The sequence below is a fragment of the Erpetoichthys calabaricus genome, chromosome 8 (assembly GCF_900747795.2).
Source record: "Erpetoichthys calabaricus chromosome 8, fErpCal1.3, whole genome shotgun sequence".
NCBI classification, from domain to species: Eukaryota; Metazoa; Chordata; class Cladistia; order Polypteriformes; family Polypteridae; genus Erpetoichthys; species Erpetoichthys calabaricus.
Genome location: NC_041401.2, coordinates 115,642,205 through 115,648,445, shown reverse-complemented (window position 1 = coordinate 115,648,445; position 6,241 = coordinate 115,642,205). Strand labels below are relative to the sequence as shown.

The 6,241-nt window shown below is 40.4% G+C and overlaps 1 long non-coding RNA gene across 1 annotated transcript; it reads right to left on the bottom strand.

The window, feature by feature from the left end:
- Positions 1-3,699: 3,699 nt before the first annotated feature.
- On the bottom strand, positions 3,700-5,147 carry LOC127528999 (uncharacterized). Its single transcript, XR_007935683.1, has 2 exons — positions 5,035-5,147; positions 3,700-4,293 (listed from the first exon to the last, which is right to left on the bottom strand). It is a non-coding gene; the product is annotated as an uncharacterized LOC127528999 (long non-coding RNA).
- Between the last annotated feature and the right edge of the window lie 1,094 nt (positions 5,148-6,241).

Genomic DNA, 6,241 nt, shown 5'->3' with positions numbered 1-6,241 from the left:
CTTCAGTTACAAATTACCAGAATAGATCTAGGCTACGACAGGTCTCCAAATGAAGCAATTTATGGGAAAAGACAGGTTTTGTGATCAGAATTTAACCTCTTGATTACTAAAGAAACAGAACAGCTTGTCTTTAAATTGCAACATCATTATTATGAACAAGGAGAGAAGGCCAATAAGATTTGAGCTCATAAACCCACAAGCAGGAAGTCCACAATGCAATAACAGCAATTACCAACACAGATGGAGATAAAATCATAGACAATAAAAATATAACCCACACATTTAGAGAGTACTATAAGTCCTTATATTCTACTCAGTCCAAAGAAAATAAGACACAATTTAATGTGTTTTTCGATGCATTACAGATACCACAACTAGATACTCTCAGTGCAGAAGAGTTGGATAAACCTCTGACACTCTCAGAATGACTAGACACTATAAATTCACTTCAAGAAGTGGAAGCAGGAGGCCTTGATAGCTACCCAGTAGATTTTTATAAAAACATTTTCCAATAAATTAGCTTCACTATTGTTAGCAACGTTTATAGAAGCTAAAGACAACAAAATTCTAACTCAAACTTTTTACCAAGCATTAATTTCCTTCTTTCCTAAGAAAAATAATGACTTATTACAATGTGCATCATACAGATCAATCTCGTTCCTTAATAATGATGCTTAGATACTCTCCAAAGTTCTACCTAGAAGGACTGAGAAAGTGCTTCCTTCTGTAATACTACAAGATCCAACCGAATTTATCAAATGCTGACACTTAGCTTTTAATCTTTGACGTTTGCTTAATATAACATATTCACCTATTAAATCTAACACCCAAGAGTTCTTCTTACTATCTTTGGATTCAAAAAAACTTTTGACATGGCTGAATGGGACTACCTATTCACCACATTGCACAAATTGGGTTTGGCCCAAACATATCTTCATGGATCAAACTACTCTATACCAGTCCAGAAGCCTCAGTTCATATTAACAACATTATTTCGGACTACAGTAATCCCTCCTCCATCGCGGGGGTTGCGTTCCAGACCCCCCTGCGAAAGGTGAAAATCCGCGAAGTAGAAACCATATATTTATATGGTTATTTTTATATTGTCATGCTTAGGTCACAGATTTGCACAGAAACACAGGAGGTTGTAGAGAGACGGGAACGTTATTCAAACACTGCAAACAAACATTTGTCTCTTTTTCAAAAGTTTAAACTGTGCTCCATGACAGGACAGAGATGACAGTTCCGTCTCACAATTAAAAGAATGCAAACATATCTTCCTCTTCAAAGGAGTGCACGTCAGAGAGAGAGAGAGAGAGAGAAAAAAAGCAAACAGTCAAAAATCAATAGGGCTGTTTGGCTTTTGAGTATGCGAAGCACCGCCGGACAAAGTAGCTGCAAGGAAGGGAGCAAGCATTTTTCAGCATTTTTTAGAGGAGTGTCCGTATCCTCTAGGGCAGTATGCGAACAGCCCCTCTGCTCATACCCCCTCCGTCAGGAGCAGAGAGAGAGAGAGAGAGAGAGAGAGAGAGAGCAAACAATCAAAAATCAATACGTGCTGTTTGATCTTTTAAGTATGCGAAGCACCATGCGGGAAGCATATCGCTTGCAAAGCAGCCACATATAAGCCCAGCAAGGAAGAGAGCAATGTGAAGGTAATCTTTCAGCGTTTTTTGAGGAGCGGCCGTGTCCTCTAGTGGTGCGAACAGCCCCCGTGCTCATAATATATTTGAGGAGTTTAATTTAATACATAATACGCGCTCTGGTTGGGTAGCTTCTCAGCCATCTGCCAATAGCATCCCATGTATGAAATCAACCGGGCAAACCAACTGAGGAAGCATGTACCAGAAATTAAAAGACCCATTGTCCGCAGAAATCCGCGAACCAGCAAAAAATCCGCGATATATATTTAAATATGCTTACATATAAAATCCACGATAGAGTGAAGCCGCGAAAGTCGAAGCGCGATATAGCGAGGGATTACTGTACATCAAAGTAGAATGCAGTACTTGACAAAGATGCTCCCTATTTCCAATGCTCTTTGCAATTGCCATTTAGCCATTAGTTGTTTACTTTCGAAATGCATCAGAGATAAATGGGAATTTCAGAGAAGGATTATCAGTATATGCAGATGATCTAGTACTGTTTATATCTGACCCACAAAATTCCAGTCCTAAAAACACTAGCAGATTTTCAAAATATATCTGGACTCAAAATTCATTTGAATAAAAGCTTTTTCTGATAAACTCTCTAGCACACAATACTAAACTGGACACATTTCCATTTATCTTATCAGGTCAGTTTAAACATCTCGGGGTAAATATCACATGTAAATATAAACCTCTTTTTCAAAAACTTTTGCTGTTTACATGGAAAAAGATCCACCCTCCATCTCACATTAGCAGAGAGAATCAACACTGTGTGAGAAAGACGCTGTATAGTGCCTGACCTGGCACAGACTCAGAGACATGTGTAAAAACACAAAGGACTTTCATTTTTCTTCACCTGTGGGGCACGTCTTCCCCATGAACCCCACAGGCATAACACAGTCCAAATAAGCACACAAAACACAAACAACACTCCCGTCTCGAACCACCACTCCTCCCTGGCAACCTTGTCCTCTTCCTCCCGATTCTGGTTCCTGAGTGGTGGGTTGCTGGCCCTTTATATAGCCAACCTGCTTGATCACCTGTTTCTGATTGTATTTGCGGGCCGGGGCTGTAGAGTTGTCCAGGCCGGCTCAGGGACCCATGCAGCACCCCCTGGTGGCCACCCCAGATCCCAACAGGGCTGTGGAGAACTCCATCTCCCATGAAGCCCTGCGGGAAACTGAGGCACCATCGTCAGCCAGGGAGGCTGCCACCAAGCGTCCCAGGGGAGGTACTGAGACGCCCATGGTTGCTCCCTCAGAACATATGTAGAAGGGGCGTCCCAGCCGGGCATAGGACCTGGCCGCCCACCACAACTGTTAAGATGAACATCCTTTTCTAGCTTCTTTTCCTATTTCAAACCATCCCCATATACATTAAAACATCATTTTTAAGAAATTAGATTAAATCATAACCTCATTTATTTGGACTTCGAAATATCCATGCATCCAACTGGCGACTCTACAACAACCTAAAGCAGAAGGGGTCATGACACTACCTAACTTTCAATTTTATTACCGGGCAGCAAAAATATAGGCCACAAAGACCTGGACATCAACACAAATTGATGAACATATACAAGTCTGGTGTACAATAGAATTATAATCTTGCAGTACTTGTTTATATTCCCTGCTCAGTGCTCCAGTAAATACAAAGTATCGTCAATACACAAATAATCCACTTTAAGACAGAAAAGATCTTATCTGTTACACTTCTATATGATAACAACTCTTTTCTACCCTCTCAAACATACACAGTTTTTAAAGCTTGGAAATTGTCTGTGATTAAAACATTTAGAGACCTGTACCTGTCCCAGAAAAAATACTGATAAGTCTTGAAAACTCAGATAACATCTACACAATTTATAAAAATGTTTTAAAGGATCATCCCAATAGGGAAAGGATCTTTCACTTAACATTTCAGAAAAGGAGTGGAAGGCAGCCATGCACAGAATACATTCTAGCTCCATATGCACAAAGTACTCAATTATACAACTTAAAATCTTCTATCGAGTGCATTTATCTCAATTAAAACTATCCAGAAGATACTGTATGTTTGAAATCATATCCATTTATTAAGTAAAGATGTTTCTTTTGCTCTGTAGAACATGTCTTTCCTTCATCGCTTGAGTCGAGAACTGAGAGTCTGTGCCAGGGTCTCTCTTTACTTAAAGTTTTTGAGCAATTTCTCAGTTCTCTTCACCCGACCAAGCAGTCTGCAACTGCAGCTAAACTCTCTTAGGGTGCTGTCAGCCACTGATCCCAGATCCGTATGGGTGCCAGTAGTAAAGACATCAAAAGATTCAAAAGGTTGAGGGCCCAAATGTTTCAGTCTCAAGGTGAGGAGGCAACCACTTTCAACTGACACAGATGTGAAATATGTTGTAAATTCATTCTTCTGGAGCTGCTGTCTCTCTCCATCCAACACTGTGAAGCTGTAAGCACAAGAGGCAATGACCAGCTGGGCACATACCTTACCGTTCCGAGGTTCAGGATGTAAATGTAGGCAATGTGGAGGATGTCCAGCTAATATGCCCATGAACACAAACAGCACTATCCAAATGGTCTGTGTCATTCTCATAAAGCCTGCAGCACGAGGTTGACCTGGCCACCAGCACCAAAATTATAAAAGATGTAAAACCCTCCTAAAAAAAATAAAGAAACACACTGATAAAATATTAGACAGATGTTAGCAGTGGGGAGCACAGTGGCACAGTGGTAGTGCTGCTGCCTCGCAGTTAGGAGACCCGGGTTCGCTTCCCGGGTCTTCCCTGCGTGTAGTTTCCATGTTCTCCCCGTGTCCTGCGTGGGTTTCCTCCCAAAGACATGCAGGTTAGGTGGATTGGCAATTCTAAATTGGCCCTAGTGTGTGCTTGGTGTGTGGATGTGTTTGTGTGTGTCCTGGGGTGGGTTGGCACCCTGCCCGGGATTGGTTCCTGCCTTGTGCCCTGTGTTGGCTGGGATTGGCTCCAGCAGACCCCCGTGACCCTGTGGTGTCACTGTGGTGGATGGATGTTAGCAGTCATTTTTCATAGGATTCATTTTCATTCTCATGAATTAAAATTAGGCTGAGTTTGTTAACTAGACCTTGGCACATGTATTTTTAGAAAACAGCTGCATTAGTTTCGTCTCCTATTACACCCAGCAGTACTTTTGTTCCAAATTAAAGCTAACACAAAATAAAACAGAAAGAATGTATGTGGCCCCTAAAGTGCAAATAAGCTAATCTTGCCCCTCCCATTATGTGTTCACAATATAGTAAATATTAAACATTTTCCTAGGTGCAAAGGGAACTGACAAAAGAAACATTTATTTGATAGTTAATCATATGAAATTATCAAATACTCCTTCTCTGAACACCGGTCTGCACTTTGACATCCACTCACCTTGACCTTCACAGTCAAAGTAGTTTCCACTTGGAGCGTGTACACGTATACTTTTGCCAAATCCAGTCTTCCTTGGTGTACTAATTTTATGATGGCTCTTCTCTTTGCTACCATTGTAATATGAGGAAGGACATTTGACTGCACAAAGGAAATACAAGTGATATAGAAAGTAAGCCTTCTTCAACCCTGTCTGCTGGTAAACATTACCACTGTGGTTTCCTTTTGGCTCATTTAAAAAAAGAGCATACATAGGTTGTTTTATGTTTCCGTAAGAGAGGCCATTCTGTACACTTTTAAGGAGTAGTTTGCCTTCATGCATCACCCACATAGCAAAGCTTCAATTGTTATACAGCAGCCATCCAAGAATCTAAAGCAGGATTAACAACATTTGGAAAATCCAAATACTAAAAATTATTAAGGTAAACCTAATTTGTGCTCTAAATTAAAGCCAACATTGAAATATGATTATGTTTCTAAAGCTTCCTGTAACTCAGCACTGTTTACATTTTTGGTGATCCAAGTCTATACATAGCCATCCCCAGCACAGGATTCCACATTCCTGGAAACCAGAACACATCCACTACTAGCCTACATTTGAAATGCACAGCTCTTTGACAAAACAGTCAGCATGACTGGCAGCCTAACAAGAAAGCAGCTTCTGTAAAAGGACAAGATCAGAGCATAAAATGCAGCTGGGCAAACCATGCATTTACTACATAAAACAAGCAAACCCCCTCTGCTTCAGCACTTTCATTAATCACAAGAATTGAGGCACCTATCAATGGTAGCAGACAAATACTGCATACTATATGTAGTGTTTATGGTGCACAATAAATATATATATATATATAATAAATAAAAGTGATGGATAACAGGTATACTGCTTTGTTGTGATCCTGCCTTATTTTGTTTAGCTCGTATTATCTGACTGGCTTCTCTTTCTCCAGACAGTTTGAATATGTAACTGAATTCAGTTCAATTCAATTTACTTTAGTATAGCACACTTTGCAGAGTACAGGCTCAGAGATATATGCCACTGCAGGGGGGCTATCAGAAATTAGAATGCTAATGACTGTAGACTATGCACACCAGGGCTGAACAAACTTTTCTGGTGGTGGAGCAAATTTCCAATAATGTCTTATACAGTGTCTATGAAGTGTCAAGTTTTAATGACAAACATTAACTTTAAAAATAGTTGCTGGAAGAA